Source organism: Camellia sinensis, chromosome 1 (assembly GCF_055761805.1).
Source record: "Camellia sinensis isolate YWXY chromosome 1, ASM5576180v1, whole genome shotgun sequence".
In the NCBI taxonomy this organism is placed as follows: Eukaryota; Viridiplantae; Streptophyta; class Magnoliopsida; order Ericales; family Theaceae; genus Camellia; species Camellia sinensis.
This window is the reverse complement of record NC_138961.1, coordinates 186,947,723-186,969,786: the sequence shown is the minus strand read 5'-3', so window position 1 is coordinate 186,969,786 and position 22,064 is coordinate 186,947,723.

Below are 22,064 nucleotides of genomic sequence, written 5' to 3'. Positions count from 1 at the left end.
ATTAATGAGCTAGAAAATGAAATTTTTTTGGTTAAAATAAATTTATTTTTTTGTAGTTAATGAATTTTTTTTATTTTTCATTTTTTTTAATTACTAAGGTTGAAATTTTATTTGTTTCATTTTTATTTTAATGAAAAAAATATTATTATTTTTTTATTTTGAAGAAGTAGGGGTAATATTTTAATAAAAAATATTTTTTTGCAGCTCATTTTTTTTTTTTTTTGTTACTAAAAACCATGAACTAATTTTTTGTGGTAGATGAAAGGGAGCGACAGCGAAGGTAGTGGATAAGAGGTGATGGCCGTGGTGGTGGTGGTGGTGGCGGCGGCGGCGGCGAAGGAGATTAGTGGTGAAGTTGTGGTAGTGGTAGAGGAGATGGAGTGGCGATGGTGGATGAGAGGTAATGGTAGTAGTAGTGGCAGTAGTGGTGGTGGTCATAGTTCCACCAATTGATTTAAGTATGGTGTTTGTTTTAAGCTTTCAAATCATAATTATACATCCATTTTTCAGAACTCAATTTAAAATATAATCATCACTTTTCAAAACTCATAACCAAACACATAAGTTAAAGCTCTTTTCAAAACTTAATTCAAATCAATTTTTTAAATATTTTAAATATTTTAATTTTGTGAGAGACAGATAAAGAAAAGAGATAGAGACAGAGACATAGTGATGAACGAGAGAGAGACAAAGTGGTTAATGAGTGGTGACAGTGGTAATAATAGTGGTAAGAGGTGATGGTCATGGTGGTGGTGGTGGTGGTGGCGGCGGCGAAGGAGATTAGTGGTGAAGTTGTGGTAGTGGTAGAGGAGATGAAGTGGCGATGGTGGATGAGAGGTAATGGTAGTAGTAGTGGCAGTAGTGGTGGTGGTCATAGTTCCACCATCGCGGTAGTAGTAGTGGTGGTGGTCATAGTTCCACCATCTCTCCCTCTTGACAAAGTAGTAGTAGTGGCAGTAATGGTAGTGGTGGCAATGGTAGTAGTAATGGTAGTCGTAGAGGTGAAGTGGTGACAGTGGTAATAATAGTGGTAGTGGAATGGCGTTTGCAATAGTGGTGAAGATAGTAAAGGAGATGGGTGGTGAGAGAAAGAGAGATGAGTGAGAGACAGATAGAGGAGAGAGAGAGAGAGAGAGAGACAAAGACAGAGTGATGAGCGAGAGAGAGACAAAGTGGTCGCTAAAAGTGCATTTTCTTGTAGTGGATAGATAAATCAAGAGGGAGCTCAGTAAATAGAGAAGACGGAAGAGAGAGAGTGAGCAACGCGAACACAGAGGGAGAGAGAGAGAGAGAGAGAGAGAGAGAGAGAGGGACAAAAAGATAAAGAGATAGAAAGTGGGAGACAGAAAAAGAGACAGAGAGAGAAAAGAGATGAACGAAAGAGACAGAGAGAGAGAGATAGAGAGAAGAGAGATGAGCGAGAGAGACATAGAGAGAAGAGAGATGAACGAGAGAGACAAAGAGAGAGATAGAGAAGAGAGATGAGCGAGAAAGACAAAGAGAAATGAAAGATGAGAGAGATAGAGAGAAGAGAGATGAGCGAAGAGATAGGGAGAGAAAAGAGATGAGAGAAGAGATAGATGAGTGAGAGACACAGAGAGAAAGAAAGAGATAGATAGACAGAAAGAAAAGAGTAATGAATGAGAAAGAGAAAGAGAAGAGAGAGAGAAAGATGAAAAAATGGGTAAAAAGATATAGACAAAGAGAGAGAGAGAAAAAAAGAGCGAAAATAGATAAACGAGAGAGTGACAGAGAAAGATGAGCGAGAGAGATAAAAAGAAGAGAGACATAGAGAGAAGAGAGATGAACGAGAGACACAGAGAGAAAGAGAGAAAGAGAGAGAGACAGACAGACAGATAGAGAAGAGTGATTAGTGAGAGAGAGAGAAAAATAAGAGAGACAGAGACACAAAGAGAAAGAGAAAGGCAGACAGACAGAGAAGAGTGATGAGTGAGAGAGAAAGAGAAGAGAGACAGAGACAGAGAGATAAGAAGATGAAAAAATGGGTGAAAAAGTTCCGTGTCTAATGTCTCATTTTCTAGTAGTGAGTCGTCTCTATCATTCATGGGTAGAATAGAGGCGCGGATTTGGGAATTGTACATTTTATATAAAAATCAAATTGAAATATTTTATACAATCACACCTATTTAGGGAGTGTGATTAAATATATATATATATATATATATAATTACACTTATTTAAAAAGTGTGATTAAAAAGTAGTAATGTATATATAATCATACTTTAATTAAAATGTGTGATTAAAAAAATATATACATAATCACACTTATTTAAAAAGTGTGATTAAAAAGTAGTAGTGTATGTATAATCACACTTTAATTAGAAAGTGTGATTAAAAAATATATAAATAATCACACTTTAATTAGAATGTGTGGTTAAAATATATATATATAATCACACCTATTTAAAAGTGTGATTAAAAAGTAGTAATGTATATATAATCACACTTTAATTAGAAGGTGTGATTAAAAAATATATAAATAATCACACTTTAATTAGAATGTGTGATTAAAAATATATATATATATAATCACACTTGTTTAAAAAGTGTGATTAAAAAGTAGTAGTGTATATATAATCACACTTTAATTAGAAGGTGTGATTAAAAAATATATAAATAATCACACTTTAATTAGAATGTGTGATTAAAAAAAATATATATAATCACACTTGTTTAAAAAGTGTGATTAAAAAGTAGTAGTGTATATATAATCACACTTTAATTAGAAGGTGTGATTAAAAAATATATAAATAATCACACTTTAATTAGAATGTGTGATTAAAAAAAATATATATAATCACACTTGTTTAAAAAGTGTGATTAAAAAGTAGTAGTGTATATATAATCACACTTTAATTAGAAGGTGTGATTAAAAAATATATAAATAATCACACTTTAATTAGAATGTGTGATTAAAAAAAATATATATAATCACACTTGTTTAAAAAGTGTGATTAAAAAGTAGTAGTGTATATATAATCACACTTTAATTAGAAGGTGTGATTAAAAAAATATATATATAATCACACTTAATTGAAAAGTGACATAAAAAATAAATATTATCACACTCAATCAAATTAAATGTGATTAAAATATCAATCTAATTTTTTTTATCACACTTCCAATAAAAGTGAGATCTTTTTTTTTGTCAAAGTGTGATCTTTAACTATTTTTGTAGTGAGGCCCAATCTTATGCGGTGTTGAAGGCATCGCACGTTGATAAGTTCATCAGGAACAACATCATCTGTCACTACGAGGTCCCGCACGAGATCATTTCAGATAATGGCTCTCACTTCAAGAAAGAAGTGATCGACTTGTTGGAGAAATACAACGTGGCTTTTCATAAGTCATCTACATATCGGCCGCAAACCAACGGAGCAGTTGAGGCCGCCAACAAGAACATGAAGCGTATTCTGCAGAAGATGGTGGAAACCTACCCGGACTGGCCAGATAAGCTGCCATTTGCTCTGCCAGGCTACTGGACTTCAATTCGAACTTCTACTGGGGCGACTCCGTATTCCTTGGTCTATGGGATGGAGGCTGTTCTACCTATCAAAATTGAGGTTCTATCATTACGAGTATTGGCCGAGTGTCAGATAGCTGAGGCAGATTGGCAGCAAAGTAGGTTCAAAGAACTCATGCTCTTTGATGAAAGATGGCTGAAAGCACTGTATCATGTTCAGGGTTATCAACGATGAATTGCCAAGGCTTTTAACAAGAAGGTTAAGTCCCAGAATTTGAAGGAAGGAGATTTAGTGCTCAAAGACAACCGAGCTCCCATCCACGACCCTAGGGGCAAGTTCAGACCTAATTGGACTGGCTCTTACATCATCAAGTCTATCTGGTGAGGTGGAGCTGTCGTTCTGATGGACTTAGATGGCCTAGAGTTCTCCCAACCGATCAATGTGGACAATTTGAAGAAATACTTTCCCTGAGTGGCTCGCTAGGCCGAAAACCCGAAAGGGCGACCTAGGCAAAAGTTAGAGCACAGAAAATTTGAAATTATAAAAACTGAGCTCGCAAGGTTGAAAACCCAGAAAGGGCAGCCTTGGCAAAAGTTAGAGCGCAAAAGGAGAGTGTTAATACACGAGTGAACCCGAGCCAAACTACGTAAGGCTTGATTCCCATCTTTGGGATATGTAGGCAACTTCATCCTGAAGTCCAGCCATAAACACTTCCCCGATCAACTTTGTCCATGTGATCATGTTTGATCATCTTTGTCTATTATACATTCAAGGGCTCGATTGTGATCTCCGGAATAGTGCTATTCAGACTGGAGGCAACTTTCCAATTGCTGGGATCCGGGGTTGTACACCTCAGTGATTGATCTCAGGCGTGTCCAGTTATGACCCATATCAAAAATGGTTTTGAAAAGTTTTAATAAAAGTTGATTTTGCTCAAATTAATGTTTTTACAACTTAGACCATTTTTGGACCAAACGAAAAGTTTTCAGTACCCACAACCTTCAATTACATTGATTTCAATACAGAGTTCTCCTACTCTTGATTACAAATTGAAGTTGCTTTATTACATTCATAAAGAAAACTTGAAAGTTTTGATTAAACAAATAAATTCGGGGCATAGTCAGGTGTTCCTGCGTCCCCTCCCCGAGCTTGTGGAAGCCTCTGATGCCAAAGTGGGCTCGATCTGCGCCTTCTCATAAAGCCAAGCTATGCACTCATTAGAGAGGGTGCAACTGAAAATGGGAGCAGGGGCCAGAAGCTCTCTCATCCTCCATGCCGTGGCATACCGGGCTAGCTGTGCCCCTCGGACCGAAAATGTAGCACGACACTCTATCCCCTCTTCCAGGCGAGTCTGATCATGTCTGAACTGGCGCCGGAATCGGAATGGGAAGTAAAAGACAAAGTGTGTCAAGCCAATCAACTGAATCCTGGGCTGGCAGGCCATGCTATAGCTCATCACCGGCAGATTGAGCCAAGGGCAGTGCCAAGCAATGTGGTCTGTAGACAAACTGCACATCCAGTTGCACCACAATCCCTCATCAGGGGCATCGACTAGACGTCGTCAGAAGAAATAGATGCGAGCCGAATATGCAGGGCATGAGTCCACAATCTTTAATTTATCCATCAACCATATCTGGGGAGGGATGAAAAATGAGAGATTAAAGAATAGAGAGGTGTATGTTGAGAGAAAAAGTGAGAAAAGGGTTTTGAGAGAAAAATCGAGCCTGAGGGCTGAGTGAAGTGAGAAATATATGTGAGATGGGGTGGGAAACATTACCTGCAATAGTAGTGGACTCCCCGCGAATCTAGTCGTATCCTGGCGATGAAAAACGTCCAAACCCATCAACATCTCAGCTAGTGTCATGGCGATGTAGCTCTTGCCCTCTTTTAAGCCCTCGGCGACTTCAATCAAACGAGTGCTAAACCCACCGGAGCTTGGGGCAAGCAAGAAATGAGACAGCATGCATAAGCAAAGCGCATGTCACCAATAACCCTGCCAATGATGATCGCCGCGGTCACTGGCATCAGAAAATCGACGAATCAAGCTCGGAATGTCTAGCTCTCTGTCGTGAATCAATGACCGAGCGTCGTGCAAAGTAAGACCGCACATCTGTCCTAAGGCTTGGACGTGGCCGAACCGGAGCTGAGGCAAGAGTTCTTCATCGCGCTCGGATTTCATCAAAGCTTGGAAATCCTCAAAAGTGGGACACATCTCCTGTCCGCCAAAGGTAAAGACGTGTGTCATCAGATTCCAAAACCTTGCCACAGCATGAAGGAACGGAAAACGTAGCGGGGTGCGACTTAATGTGAATAGTGCATTTATGCCAAAGCCCTGAAAGTTCAGCTTTTCCGAGCCATCCAAGTTGGCAATCCAATTTGTGAGATTTTGGACAAGAAATGCTTCCATTTGGTGCAAAAACTGAGCTGAAATGGAGAAAACTACGAAGCTGAGGCTTTTGTAGAAGATAAGGTGTTGAGTGAAAGACAGGTGTCAGAATTCTGGAGGTGCTTGCCATTTTTGGCCGATCGGCCAAAAAGAGTGCCGACAGACCATCTTTTTTGGCCGATCGTCTAGTAATGTTGGCTGATGGCCATTTCTTGTGGCCGTGGCCTCTTAATTTGGCCGATGGCCTTTCCTCTTGTTCTCTAAGCTGTATATGTGTTGAACATATTGAGAACTCGTGATTGGTTCCACTTCAAATGCCTTCGGGTGATGATTTTGCGAAGTCGCGCCTGTGTTACTTCGATTTGCTTATCGAGTTGTTGTACTTTTGTTTATCGAGTTGCTATTTTGTATTCTTTAAGTCTTTGTTTTGCTTATCGAGTTGTATTTTGTATTCTTTAGTTCTTTGTTTTGCTTATCGAGTTGTTTTGTTGTTAGTCAGTTCACTACCTGATTAATGCAATTCCAGCCTTTAGTTTTCAAGAGAAAGTTCAATCTCATTTACATTGTTATGTAATGTGATGCGATGCATAGAATGTACAAATGCAACACTTTTTCAAAAAAATAGCTGTTTCATTTCATCATATTCTCTTTTGCAAAAGTACATAGTTTTGAAGAAAATAAAACCTTCCTAAGGTAGTACAATGTGCTTAAACTACCAGTAAAAAGAAAAATAAAGCAAAAAAGAAGAAAAGCAGTGAAGTGTCTGGATCAACGCCAGTAGTCTCAAGTGCGGGAGTTCGTCCTGGTCCTCTTCTTGGACGATGGTCTAGGATCATCGCCACCAGCTCCGCCGTCTGAGTGATCTCCAGCCTCATCCTGAGACGACTCCACCTCTGCATCAGACTCGTCATCATCAGGGGAAGGCTCCCATGAACTACTCTTAGCACGAGCTCGCCTATGTCTGCCTTGGCTGTGGATCGTCATCCCCCGCCTGGCTCCCGCAGCTGCTTTGGCAGGCACCGAAGGTCCTGCTGGAGCACCTCCTACGGCCAGTATCTGGAAAGGGGCCTAAAAAGAACAATTGGCAAACGCATCAGTTATGCTATGCAAAGTCGAGTATGAATACCGAATACAGTGTATGAGTACAGTGTATGAATGCCGTGGGCAATGCTGTGAGCAGTGTATGAATGCTATGTGTACAGTGTATCAGTGTTGTGAGTAGTATGTGAGTTACAGTGTATCAGTGTCGTGAGTGGTATGTCAATGCAGTGTATCAAGTGTCGTATCGATAATGTGATGTATCAAATCAGTACGGAACAGAATGTGCGAAGTTTTGGGACTGCGGTTGAAGGGATTTACTGGGATACCTTAAATGGTCAACAGATCGATGCTCCTCTGCAGCATCCCCATCAATGAGGCCGTCAGCTCCAGAGACTGACTAGTGTACTCAATGGAAGCCTGAAAAAGTGTTGAAATCATTAGTATTCTACGGGATGTTAAATGAAATGAAATGACTGTACAGAATGCAAAATAAAGCACATACCGGGGCCGAATCACGAACTCCGACAAGCTCATGATCAGCTAGAGGAGGAGCGATGGGTATCTGGTAAGTCTCTCCACCCTGCCCTCGGCATGTCATCGTGTTGGGCAGTTCTGGCCACCCAACTCCCTGTCCCCTCCGGGACCCACTCCTGCCACAGGCCTGAGTCGCCCTCGGTGCTCCCGCTCCTCTCACAGGCGCTGCAGGCCTCTCCCTCTCAACTCGGCAAGCACCGGTCAGAGGCCGCATGAGATAAGCTTGGATGAACTCGGTGTAGTCGCCCTCGTCTCTGAAGAAGTCAGAGTCCCAGCCGATCATATAGTCCATCATCTCCTCCAAGGTGTACCTCTCGGTAGCCCTCGTGTGGGTGGGCAGTGGCCTCGGGACTATCTGCTCTAGTAAGCCCAGGGTCTGCCGCAAGAAACACTCTCCAAAATACCATGCTCGACAGACCGGGCCCTCCAGTAAAATCCTGAACCGGGCAGTCTCCCAAGCACCTACATACTGGTCCCTCACCGCATCCGGTAACGTAGCCCAGGGTTGCCAGGTGATCTGCAAATGATAGGATATACAGTTTGTTATCTAATGTTGAAAGTACAATGTAAAGCAAAGCTTAAATAAACTTTAATGTTTGAAATACCTCTGCGGCGATGATGGTGTCGAAGTATCTGTGGCAAAACAGGAAAGACCCCCGTGGCCTCCGCTCGCACCTCACGTCATAGCGATGAGAATAGGAAATGCCGAGGGGTATCTCCACATCTGGCACTGGGGCAAGCCTCGGAAAGTAGGCATACACCCACAACTACAGAGTGTGACAAGGTAACAATAAGTATGCTTATCAAATAAAGCAGAATGCAGATAAAGCAGAAATCAGAGAATGTGTGCAGCTTATTGTGCAGTGTGTACAGTGTACAGCCAGTGTAAAGTAGATTGCGTGTATGCAGTGTGTGTGGTGTACAGATAGTGTAAAGCAGAATTGGAAAGCAGAAGGGATGGTGCACCTCCCAGGCTCGCCAATAGCCTCCGAGCAGATGTCCACTGCGGCGAGAGGATGAACTCATATATCCATAAAATGTGGCCAAGCCTGCGCCACCCCAGTCATAGTGCCAAATCTTGGTCACGTCCACCAGTGCGCTCAGCAAATAAAGGGCAACAGTGTTTGCCCGGTCGGCAAAAAGGGTGGTGCCCAACAAAAACATGATGAAGCCTCGAGCATATTGCTCCACCTCCTCGTGAGTCGTAGGCGCCTGTATCCTGAAGTGGTCCTCGAACCAAGAATACCTCACGAACCCTGGCTGGGAGAGAGGTGGCCGAGCGCTGAGCAAGAACATCTGGGCAGTGTCCCACTCATCCATGTCAGTGTCAAAGGGAATCGGATCACCCCCTACTCCGATGTCGGTGAGCATCGAGAAGTCGAAGGGAGTCATCGTCATCTCCCCTGTAGCAAAAAGGTGGAAGGAATCGGTGGTGTCCCACCACCTCTCCACTAACGCGCCAAGAAGGGGCCTACTCGCAGTGAGGCGCGAGAGTCCCATGCAAAAGATGCCGAAGCCGGCCTGATCAACGATGTGGCGGACCACATCGGGCAACTCCATGTACCATCCTCGGGCGATGGTGTTCCCATACCCCCAGAAGGCATGGGAATCTCCCTATGTTCAAAGATAAACAGTTGCGAAGCAGTGTTAGAAATACAGTGTTTAAATGCGTTCAGAATTGATGAAAATGCAGCGTGTGTGCATGTGTTCGAGTTTACATAGATATCGGGTGTGGGTGTGCTCACGATGAACTAAGCATGTCATGTATCAGTGTGTTTGGGTTAACCAATTACAGAATAGTACTGGTTATCCGAAGCGTACAATCTACATTGTAGAAAGTAAAAGAGGGGAAGAATGTACCTTAGTAGCACCGTAAGAGAGGTGCGACTCCAGCTCACGTAGCAAGAGCTCCAATGGCGCACCTCGCGCATAGCTCCTGAACTGCCGGATGCTATCAGGAGGCAATATGTGTATCGCCGGCCGGTATGTCGCTAGGTTGAACGGTCGAACGCTCAGTGGCAAGAACTCGACCTCAGGGTCCGTATCCATCTCCGGGGGAGTCCCACCTCGTGGAATGTCGTCCGCCATCCCGAGAAAGGTGCAAAAATGGTCGAGGGTATGGAAAATGGTTGAAAATGCAAAAGTCAACCCAAAAGTCAACCCCGAGGGGTGAAAAATAGGAGAAAAGGTTAGAGTGTAGGGAAAGGCACGAAGATCGAGGTAAACTCGAGGAAAACAAACCCCAAGTGAAGGAAATCAAGAATGGGGCACCGAAATCGTGTTTCGTTCAGTTCAAAGTGTTTAGAACAACGAGGGTTTCGCGAATCTGAAGTCGCGGGAGGCTCAGAAACAAGGGAAAACCACGGATCGAAGGGAGGAAAATCAACTAGGGAGTGAGAGGAATGCTTTTCGACTAGGAGGAAGTGAGAATATAGGGTTTGGAACCCTATATTTAAAAGACTTGAGGCAAAATGTCAAAACTGCCCCGAAATTGCCATTTTTGGCCGATCGGCGAAATTGTTAGATGATCGGCTAAATATTTGGCCAATGATCTCCTTTTGTGGCCGATGGATGGCCGATGGCCTCCCCTTGTGGTCGATGAACCTCCAATTCCCTTGTGTGGGTCAGTCTTGTTAATTGGTACCTTCATCTTTCAAGGAAGTGCAAGAAAATACACTTTTGAAGCTTAACCGGCCTTCGTGTTGACCTCAAACCGTGTCTTCTGTGTGCGGCACTCGATATGCGCGAGATGTATCCTTTTTCGTATCATTTTGTATATTGCGAAACTCGAGAACTGCTTTTAAGCATGTTGCATTACAATGTTTAGTTATGTTTGTAATAAGCGTGCTTGTTAGGCGTCTTTTCGCTCTTGCATTGAGCATGCTTCGTCTTGCTTTCGAGTTGCATCACAACATCACGAATAACATGCCTTTACCATGCTTCCGTTGAATATGTGCCTCTCTTTGTTGTTGCATTGTTATACACATTGTATGCGTTGTCGCGTATGCTTTACTTACGTGTGTTTATGCACCTTCTCGCATTGTTACACACATTGTATGCATTGTCGCGTATGCTTTACTTACATGTGTTTATGCACCTTCTCGCATTGTTACACACATTGTATGTGTTGTCATGTATGCTTTACTTACATGTGTTTATGCTTTTCCTCGCATTGTTACACACATTGTATGCGTTGTCACGTATGCTTTACTTACATGTGTTTATGCACCCTTTCCTTGCATTGTTATGCACCACTCGGCTTGCGTTGTCGCACATGCCCTCCTCGCATTATTATGCGCACACTTGTTGCATTGTTATGCACCTCTTGCTTGCATTGTTGCGCATGCCCTCCTCACATTGTTATGCTTGTTTCAAATTGCATTGTTATGCACCACTCGGCTTGCGTTGTCGCGCATGCCCTCCTCGCATTGTTATGCTTGTTTCGAATTCCATTGTTATGCACCACTCGACTTGCGTTGTCATGCACACTTGTTGCATTGTCATGCATCATCTCTCGCATTGTTATGCTTGTTTCAAATTGCATTGTTATGCACTACTCGGCTTGCGTTGTCACGCATGCCCTCCTCGCATTGTTAAGCTTGTTTCAAATTGCATTGTTATGCATCCCACTCGACTTGCGTTGTCGAGCATGCCCTCCTTGCGTTGTTATGCTTGTTTCAAAATTGCATTGTTATGCATCGCACTTAGGTTGCATTGTCATGCACCCCTCCGCATTGTTATGCATCACACTTGGGTTGCATTGTCATGCACCCCTTCACTTGCATTGTCACGTACTTTTCACTTGTATTTCTATGCATATTTCTAACGATATTGTACTTGTTAAGTTTCTTTCTTTTGCAGGTACGATATTGTATGTGCGATTCGTTTGAAGCTGGCGCGACCAGACGAACCAGACGGTATTGTATGTACTCCGCGTGAGACGTAACGAGAATTGTATAATTCTCTTACATCCTTTCTGCATGTAATATAGTTTGATTCTTATTCGCATGATTAAACTGTTGCATGCTATGCTTCATTACAGCTCTCTTTGCATGATCATAAGTTATGTTCGGCATCGTGCATGTCCTTTGCATCTTGCCGTGCCTGCGGGTGCATATCTTCGTTATCTTGTATGCTTGTCTAAGTCTTCGACCTTGTTGAAAATGGGTTGTCTTTGGGCTTTGACATTCACTCCCGTCATCTTATGACTTTCAAGTTCTGTCAAAGAGGGGCAACTGTAGACACCCCATTTTTGACCGTCCTCAAGACTCGGACGTCATCGTTTGAATACTCGATGATCATCCATGCTCGTGTCCGTTTTAAGTTCCCGAAGGTCTTGCCTGCGCACCTTGCCTTAGGATCTCTCAACTTGTTTGTTTTTGTGCTTGGTTATGGACCAAGAACTTGTGGTTTTGCTTCTGAGGGAAGAGGGTGGCTTGTTGGCCATCCCCTCAACCCATTGGCTAAGGCATTGTGCCATCGGCCTTGTTTTCTTGCCATCGGCCATAAGTGTTGGCCAATCGGCACTCTTTTTGGTCGATCATCCATATTTTTGAGCCGAGACCTTTCCATCTGCTTTTTGCAGATATTTTGTGCCAACTGTGATAGCTGGTGGGCACAATTCTCATCCTCCATACACATGTATGGAGGGATTGCATTCAAGACTCAAGCTTGTTCAACAAGCTTGAGAATTGAAATTCTATAAGAAGGGAGCCTCCCCTCCCTTTCCAGAGGTTCTGAAAATCTGAGATACAAGTTCTATATATCTCTCTATATATTTTACCTCTCTCTCTCTCTCCATTTGCTCTTGTTTGTGCCAAAAAGTGTAAATCCTTCACACTATTGCACACAAACACCTACTAGAACACCATCCTTTGGTTGTTAAGGTCCTTAGGAGTTGGTTTTAGAGTTCTTGGAGTGATTTAAGCTTAGAAAAGGTGCTAGAGTTGTGTTCTTGAATGTGTTCTTCAAGGGTGAGTAAACTACCTTTTAATCCCCCATTTTGGCATAAGATTTTAGACGTACTTTCATATTGTTTTAAGCTTAACCCTAAACTACAAAAAGTTTTGATTTTGTGTGCTTGAGATGTTTGTTTAAGGTCACTTTTTGGTTGGGGGTAGTCTACCCCCTCTTAGGCCTTGTTTGGCCTTCCCTTTTGAGCTTTGGAACCATCTTGTTTTGACCTTCTCACCAAGTGGTTTTGGAGTCTTGAATAGGAGAGGGACACCCTCTCTCCTTGTGTCTCATTTGCTAGTATAAATGGCTCATATTGGTAGCATGTTTGCTTAGCATGTTTTTGCTTCATTTCAGTAAGTATTTGGTGTTAATTTGCCATGCTATAACTCTGTTTTAAGTTGGTTTGATAACCTCTTACATGCATCATGCACTTATAGTGTAATCCTCTCTATTGCCTTAACATGCACCTTGCATTTGGGTCATCATTCTTGCTTGTTTTGGCTCAACTCAAAGAAGATTTTAGTTATGTTTTACTATGCTCTAGCTCTGATTTGTATTGTCTTGGTCATGCATGCATTGTTTTGTATAGCCTTGGTTCAATCTAGCTTGTTGGCTTTGAGTGTCCAAGTCATTAGCATGCATTACTTAGACCATTTTCATGATTTGGCATCATTTCATATGTGATTTCAGTCCATATAGTGTGGTCATGCACTCACATTTATCACATTTTCCATGCTTAAGAGAGTTGGTGTTTTATGCCTCAAGAATGAATCATTGTGCATGCTATCGTACTTAGGCTTTTGGGATGCCATCTCAGTGGGTTTTTGGGCTTATTTTGACATGCCATAACTCTGTTTTTCATTGGTTAAGTCATGTCGTGCTTGGTTGTAATAGGTGTAGTATAACACCCCTTGTTAGCTTTGCATGCCTCACGCCTTTTGGACTTTTGTTCTAGTTTGTTTTGGCTTTGGTCCATGCATGTTTTAGACTTACTTTGGTATGCTTTAGGACTGTTTTGGTTCGCTTAGGCCATTTGCTTCATGTTTTGCATAGCCTTAGTGTGAGTCCTTTTGGCTATCTTCAAGCTTTGAGCTTTCTTGCATGCTATACTTGTTTTGCTTGGTTGATTTGGCATCATTCCATGCTTAATTTCAAGGCCTATAGTATTGTCACATGTTCATACTTTTCACTCTTCAAGTGCTCTTAAGAGTTGGTATCTTCATGCCTTGTTTGTGAACCAAAGTGTATGTATGTTTGTATGTGCTTCTGTCTTCATTTTCATTGCATCTTGGCCACTGATTTGGGCATGGCTGAGGTCTGCCCATTTTGGTTTAAGTCCATCTTTGCATGTTGTTGCATGTTTGACATGTTGCATGTTGTTGCATACTTGCTAGTTTGCATGTTTTTGCATGCTTGTCCATCTTTGCATGCCATGCACGTTTGTATGTTTAGGTTGCATTTTGCATGCTTGCTAGTTTGCAATTTGTCACATGCTTCTTTAGGGTGCATTGCATTTGGCATGCTTGTTACCTTAGCCTTGTGTGCAGGTTTGAGTCATATTGCATTTGACATGCTTATGTTGCATTGCATAGCTTTTCCATGTTGCATGCATTGCGTTGTGTTTGGTTTGGGGTGTCAAATCAAACACGAGAACCGAAGGACGATTCGTACTTGAAGTGACGAAACGTGCCTCAATCCTCGGTCGATGACACTCTTGATCCAACATGATAGAGTGTGAGGCATTCATGTGTTTTGTGCATTCATTCCATGTTAAATTGAGCAACTCGGCCTCTTTGACCATCATGCATCGAAATGCGTGATTGATGGCTCGAGAGTCGAGCATTACACTCCTTTGAGTCTCAAACATGATAAGGGGTGTAATTGCACAACATTTTCTTGCAAATGTATTGCCATGCCCTTGTTTGTCCTCTGCTGCAGCAAGAGGAGCAGTCTGCAGGAAGAGATGGCCGATCGGCGATCTTCAGTGCCGATCGGCTAACAATCTTTGGCCGATGGACTAAAAAGTGGTCGATGACCCTTTTCCCTTGGTTGATGGCCATATATTTTGGCCGATGGCCTCTCAGTATATCCATGAGGTGGTTCAGAAGCATCACAGAAATTTCCACAGTTTTCAGATGTCAAAAACAGTGCAAACAGAGGCAACATGAGGCATGGCAACGGATTTCCGAGCGAAGCCGATCGAGCATGCATCATTTATCATTCTGAGGCAGAGCTATGGCAGCTTGTTTTAGCTTCTTTCTGTTATTACTTAGTTGGTTTTGTAACTTAATTAATTTGCTTAATTAGTTAAGAGTTTTGTAATAATTAATTAGCTAGGGTAGTTGATTAATTAGCTGGCTTGTATTATTTATTCGGACCCTCCGTCGAGAGAGGCAACTTTTGTAATAAGTGTGCGTGAGTGTGTGAATGTCTTCCAATCTCACGTCTTTCTCCCTTTTACTTAACCGCTTATAATGGTTAGTTATAGGTGATATTTCAATTAGCATTCTTATGCTTGCATGTTTGCATCCATTCATTAGTTTTGCATGCATCGGGCTCGGCGCCTCATACTAACTGCATAGTATTTCAATTCCTATTTGAATACATGCATCAAAGTGTAGCATTCACATTACATCTTAGAATAGCCGAACCTATTTCTTGTTGCATTTTGCATATGTTGCATTAGCCATCTTAACATAGCTAGGATCATGCATGATTACTAACTAGCTGTTGTTTTGGCTCGGAGTACTAGGTAAGCTTTTATGCTTTAGCATCCTGCATGAGTGTGGGTGTTGCCATGATAGCATGCTTGCCATGAGGCTAACTGCTTATGTGATATAACTGCCCGAATGCCTGTGGGTGAAGGTTGGATTGCTTGAATTGGAATAATTCATCAAAATGCGAGTTTTAAGCCCACTTGAGGTGGCAAAATCATGTTTTTCTACAGCCCACTCGAGGGTAGTAAATCCACGTCTTAGTCTACGTGCGAGTAGCACTTTCAAACCATTTTCAAACAAACATGAGATGTTTTGTTCCAACTTAGGCGATCTAATATATACTTGTGTGTTGTGCGCATCACATAGTAAAGATAGCTAATAACCGAAATAAGAACGCATGTGTTTTCAAAAACAATATATCATGTTAGTAAAGGCCGATCCTTTGATCGGGCAAGCGGGGTTGCTCATTGCATGACCTTCCCCTCTCGCACCCAAGTTCCCAGGCCGAGGTAACTTTGGTGATGATGGACACGTGGCCTTAGGCACAAGTCAAGGTTTCCTAAATTTCCCAAAATAAAACATTTAGGTGGCGACTCTGTATCTAGCAAAGCAGTCCATGTTTGGCACTTCTTTATTAAAATCAAATTTTCAAAACGATTTGCCGGATTTGGACTCTTTGGTGATTTATCAGTCTTGCATTGCACTTTGCGAGATTAGATTCAGAACCGTGACATTGATTCCGAACTATAGCAGCCTAATGAACAAACCAGATTTCGCGCCACTTCACATGCGGAGCCCGGGACGTTTGGGCACGTCCATAGCCGCATGTGCGGGAGGCCAAGCCACACGTGTAGAAAGCAAGGGTAGAAGGTATAGCATACTGCTAAAAAGGCAGGTGCGGAAGAAGGAGACCACACGTGCGGGGGTGAGTGCCGCACGTGCGGGAGTGCGTGTTGCACGTGCGGGAAGAGGCTCCACACGTGCGGAAGAGTTGGTGGATCCAAAAAATTTCCTTTTCTTCTCTCTTTGGGTTGATTGAACGTCACTTTTTGTATACCTCTCTCTCTCTCTAAAAACATTTCCCTTGCTTCTCTCTATATTTCCTACCAAAAACCTCACAAGATCTTTGATTTCTCTAAATCGATTGGGATTTAGATCCAAGTTCTTCATCAAAGTTAGTTAGCTCCTCGAGGGCTTCGTTGTGTGCAGTGAAGATCGTGTTTCGACGTCGTTGATTTTGGGGTTTCATCTCTATTCTTCTTCAATACTTGAGGTAGGGATTTTCTTTTAAGTTATATATATGTTTTTGCAAGATTTAGATGATTTTCGAAATCATCATTTGATTAGCATGAGAAATTGATTGTTGATTTCAAGAAGATAAGTGATCTTGAAAGAGGGTTTATTTTCTTTTCCTTTTCCTTTCAAAAATAGAAATTGAGGGTTTGAACCATATTGATTGAAGAAAGATGATTTTGGGGAGATTCTTCTAAATATTTTGGAGATGAATGGTTTTGGTGAGAAAACCTGGAAATTGGGCATTTTTTTGAAAGATGTTGAAAATCCTTGGAAGATGTTGTCATATTTATTTTGTGTACCAAAATAAATGGATGTTTTGAAAATTATTTATTAATATATATAAATGATGAAGTTTGTGAAATATGAGAATTGTTGTTCATTTTGGAAATTGTTATTCAAAATGTTGATTTAGTCTTGAGATGGCTACTTTGTAGAGAATGCTTAAAATGTGGGAAATATGTTATCCCTTGGATAAAATAAGAATAAATGTGTATCTATTCATCTTGAGAAATGGCATGGAAAGGAGAAATGGGAATCTTGATCACAATTGTAGTATTGTGTGGTAGAATTGAAAATGGAAGAATTGTTGCATTATGTTGATTATTGTTGCAGTGGCATATCAATTCATTTAATTACATTAAGCTTTGAACGTTGATTTGAAAACCTTACATTGAGAAAGAAATGTTGGAAAACGGGTTTTCATGAAATGGTTTTGGGGTAAATAAGGTGGTAAGTCTTGGTAGGTGGTATAGATGAAATTAATTAAGTTGGCCTGAGTGTCCTTGGTGAAAGACCAAAAAGTTGTGCGGATTGGCGTCAAGCCTTCCGGTTAATACCGATAAAAATGACGATTGGTAGTACTCGTATAGTCTACTTGCAGACACTGAGCTAGGGATTACCAGCGTTGTATTTACCGCCCCTTGAATTAAATTGTTAAGTTTTGAACAATGGACATTTCATGGCATCATTGAGCATGATGGTTTTCAAAAGATGAAGATATGATTCATTTGCAAAAAAACATAGCATGGCATATGCATTCATCTCTTGAGACTTGTATAAAATGTATATACTTTGTTAATAATTTCCTACTGGGCTTTATGCTCACCATACGAGATTTTTGTGTAGGAAAAGACATGGTGAATCCCCCTAACAGAGGGTGTGGAAAAGTATGTGTGTTGAGAGCACAAGGTTTTCGTCTGCTATGATTTTATTTGTAAGCCAAGGCCTTTGTACATGTGGGTTGAATAACCGTTTTGTGTAACCGGGCTTAAGCCTTGGAAACTTCTAAATCCTTGGAGATATTTATTTGTTTAATTACTTGTTGGACTAATGTATTATCGCATGAGGAATTATTTACATTAAGAAATGCAAGTGTGAGATTGTGTAATTGGTTTTCCTTTAAAGGGGCATGATTATTGTATTGTCATTTGAGTATAAAAATTAAGGCGTTACAACTTGGTATCAGAGCTACCGGGTTCGAATCCTTGGAGCTCGTGGGAAGTGGTGGTTTTACCACATTGGGTTCATGTTGCATGATTGGAAGATGTTAAGTTTTTGTGATTTTGTGATAACATGCTTATGTGGCTATATGGGTATGGGATTGAACTTTTGGGATGTTGTTTATGCCTAATTCCTTGAGGTCTTTTTAGAAGGGTACTTGATCAATACTTATTCTATTAAGAATTCTTGGTTTTTCGTGGGACAAATTTCATCATGAAAGGATAATCCGTATGTGTTTATTTGACTAAGTGCTTATGTGGAGTGAAATTGAAATGTCTATATATAGTAGAAAAATATATAGAATTGTTGTGATTAAACGTGTGAGGCAAGTTGCGGGCACGTATGGATTAGTGTGCTAAATTATTTCTATTATCCCTTATAGGATGTTAGGAAGAGGTCAAACCCGTGGTGGTAGAGGCGGGAGGCGTGGTAGAGCTCGCCAGGGTGTGCATGAAGTACCGGTCCATGACGTCCCGGTGCAAGAAGAAGAGTCAAGCCAAGCTCATATGGCCAAACAAGCGGAGCAAGTGGGTCAAACCGCAATGGGGGCCCTAGCTAGAGAAATAGCAGGGGCTATGAACTTGTTGAGGGCAGAGAACCAAGGCCGAGAGAACACCTTAGAGGCAAGAGCGAGTTTCCATACTAGAGAGTTTTTGCGGGCCAAACTAGATGAATTCCATGGTGGCCCCGAGCCTAAGAAGGAGGATGAGTGGCTCGAACAAACTGTGAAGACATTTGAGATGCTTCACATTGATGATGGCGAGTTGAGAGTGACTCTAGCTAGTTACTACCTTAAAGGAGATGCAGTCAATGGTGGAAATATGCCAAGGGTAGAGTGGAGCCATCATGGGAAGCCTTTATGGTTGCTTTCCAAGATAAGTACTTACCTTCCACTGTTAGGGAGAGATTAAGGCAAGAGTTTTAGGACCTCAGACAACTTAGCATGTCCGTGGCCGAGTTTGAAGCGGTCTTCATCAGTTTGTCCAGGTTTGCATCGGAATTAGTGGCAACAGAAGAGCGCCGTTGCATAGAATTTGAGAAGAAGTTGAGAACCACTATCTTTTTCAAGATTATCGGCAATATGATTCGAAATTATGACCGTCTTGTGGAGTCGACGGCACACGTAGAGATTTCTATCCAAGCTGAGGAGGAGAGGCTTCAGGGTACGAGGTCTCGAGGTTAGGAGTCTCAAGGAGACTATAGGCAAAACAAGAAAAACAAGAACACTTTTCCACCCCAGTCCCAACCACAACAGTCTAGATCCACTTTTTCTTTTCCTAGTGCGGGCCTGGGAAAAAGTGCATCGAGTGGTTTTTCATGTTTCAAGTGTGGCCAACCAAGTCATAAAGCCTTTTCATGCCCACAGAAGGGAGGAGGGCAGCTGATGTTACCGCCACCACCTAACCGATCTCAGAGTCAGTCCTTGTCTCAAAATAGAGGCCAAGGGTTTAATTGTTATCAGTCTGGTCAGCTTGAGCATATGAAGAGAACTTGCCCACAGTTGGGAGGCACATTTGGTGCATCAGGGTCGAGACAGACTCAGAGTCACTAGCAGGCTCATTTAGCTTAGGCTTCGTGAGCAAATCAGGGAGCCACTTTGGCTCAGTCAGTACATCATGCCTATGCTCCGAGAGAGGAGCAAGTGCATCAGGGGCCACAGGGGCATGTGTATGCTGTTATCGCACCAGAGCAATTACCGGGAACCTCAGTTGTGAGAGGTATTTTTGTTGTGTGCAATACTTTGGCTAATGTATTGATAGACACGGGTGCATCTCATTTATTTATATCTACTACTTTTGTTTCTGCATTGGGGTTAGAGGTGGCACAGTTAGCGTCTCCGCTCAGAGTAGAGTCACCTATTAGGGGTATGATTGATTTAGACCGGGGGTGTCATGATTGTGAGATAGAAGTTGTCGGGCGTCGACTTCCATTTGCCTTTGTAATGCTAGATATGTCGAGTTTTGATGTCATTCTAGGCATAGACTGGTTATGTTCGTACCGAGCTGTGATAGATTGTTACCGTCAAAGAGTTACAGTTTTCATCTCAGGTGGTGATTGTTTTTACTTTCTGGGGAACCGAGTGGATAGGGTCTTGTCGCCAGTCTTTGACCCTCATAGTAGGAGCAAGCTTAGTGGCCTTCTTGCAACACTCTTGAATGGTGAGAGTGATGGGGCCTGTGTTGAATTACCAAGGGTAGTTCGTGAATACTCGGAGGTCCTTCCTGAGGATCTTACTAATTTACCACCTCACCGGGAGATCGAGTTCTCCATTGAATTAGTGCCTGGCACGGCACCGATTTCCACGTCACCGTATAGATTTGCACCCACTGAATTGCATGTGTTGAAGATTCAACTCCAAGAACTTTTAGATAAGGGCATCATTCACCGTAGTACATCGCCTTGGGGAGCGCCGGCTCTCTTTGCGAAGAAGAAGGATGGGTCATTGCGGTTGTGTATTGATTACCGCAAGTTGAATCGAGTTACCATTAAGAACAAGTGTCCTCTACCTAGAATAGATGATTTGTTTGACCAACTTAGAGTGTCTCGTTGTTTCTCAAAGATAGATTTGAGGTCGGGCTACAATCAGTTGAGAGTCTGGGAGGAGGACATTCAGAAGATGGCCTTTCGTACTCGTTATGGCCACTATGAATTCCTTGTAACGCCTTTTGGGTTGCACCGACTTCCTTTATGGATTTGATTAATCGAATTTTCCGGGAATACTTGGACCTTTTTGTGGTCGTCTTTGTGGACGACATCTTAATTTATTCAACCTCCAAGAAGGAACGTGAGGCTCACTTATGGGTAGTGCTTGAATTGCTTAAGGAGCACCGTTTGTATGCCAAATTTGATAAGTGCAAGTTTTGGCTCACCAAGGTGAAATTTTTGAGCCATGTAGTGTCGAGTGAGGGAGTAACTGTAGACTCCCAAAAATAGACGCAGTACAAGATTGGGAACAACCCAAGAATGTTTTTGAGATCCGGAGTTTATTGGGGTTAGCAGGGTACTATCGACGTTTCGTAAGGGACTTCTCTAGAGTAGCTGGACGTTTGACTAAGTCGACTAGGAAGGGTGTCAAGTTTGTGTGGAACGGGACTTGTGAAAAGTCCTTCCAAGAACTTAAGACTAGATTGACTACAGCACCGGTTTTGATAATTCCGGAAAGGGGTTTGAATTACACCGTCTATTGTGATGCGTCCGGGGATGGACTTGGTTGTGTCTTGATGCAAGAGGGAAAAGTTGTGGCCTACGGATCACGACAATTGAAAACTCATGAGAAGAATTACCCCACCCATGATTTAGAAATAGCGGCAGTAATTTTTGCCTTGAAAATTTGGAGGCATTACTTGTATGGTGAGAAGTTTGAGATTTTCTTCGATCATAAGAGTCTAAAATATTTGTTTTCTCAAAAAGACTTGAACTTACGTCAACGGAGGTGGATGGAATTTATGGAGGATTATGACTTTGAGTTACACTATCATCCGGGAAAGGCCAATGTGGTGGCCAATGCTTTGAGTCAGAAATCCGTGAGTAGTTTGGCAAGTATGGCCATTCGGGAATGGGTTATGCTAGGTGAAATTGGCAAGTTTGATTTGCACTTGGGTGAGTCTAGCCAGATTGCTACCTTGTTTACTTTGAATGCTCAAGCTACCTTGGTTAGTAACGTCATAGAGGCACAACAAGGAGACCGTGATGTGAAATCAATCCAAGTTAAGATTTTCAATGGGAAGGAAGAGAGAGGTTGAATGTTCACACGGATCTGAGTGTAAGTTACCTAGACCGTTTGTTTGTACCAGAATCTTGCAGAGAGGAAGTACTTCGGGAGTTCCATCACTCACGCCTTGCGGTACATCCAGGAGGCACTAAAATGTATCATGATCTTAGTCGTCAGTTTTGGTGGACGGGTATGAAGCGAGATGTCGCTTTGTTTGTATTGAAGTGCCTTATTTGCCCACAAGTGAAGGTTGAACACCAAAAGCCAACAGGTTTGTTACAACCCTTACCGATAGTCGAGTGGAAATGGGAGCGTGTTACCATGGATTTTGTAGTTGGACATCCTAAAACACAGCGAGGCAATGACGCCGTTTGGGTAATTATGGATAGGTTGACTAAGTCCACCCATTTCATTCCGATGTGCACCAGTGACTAAGT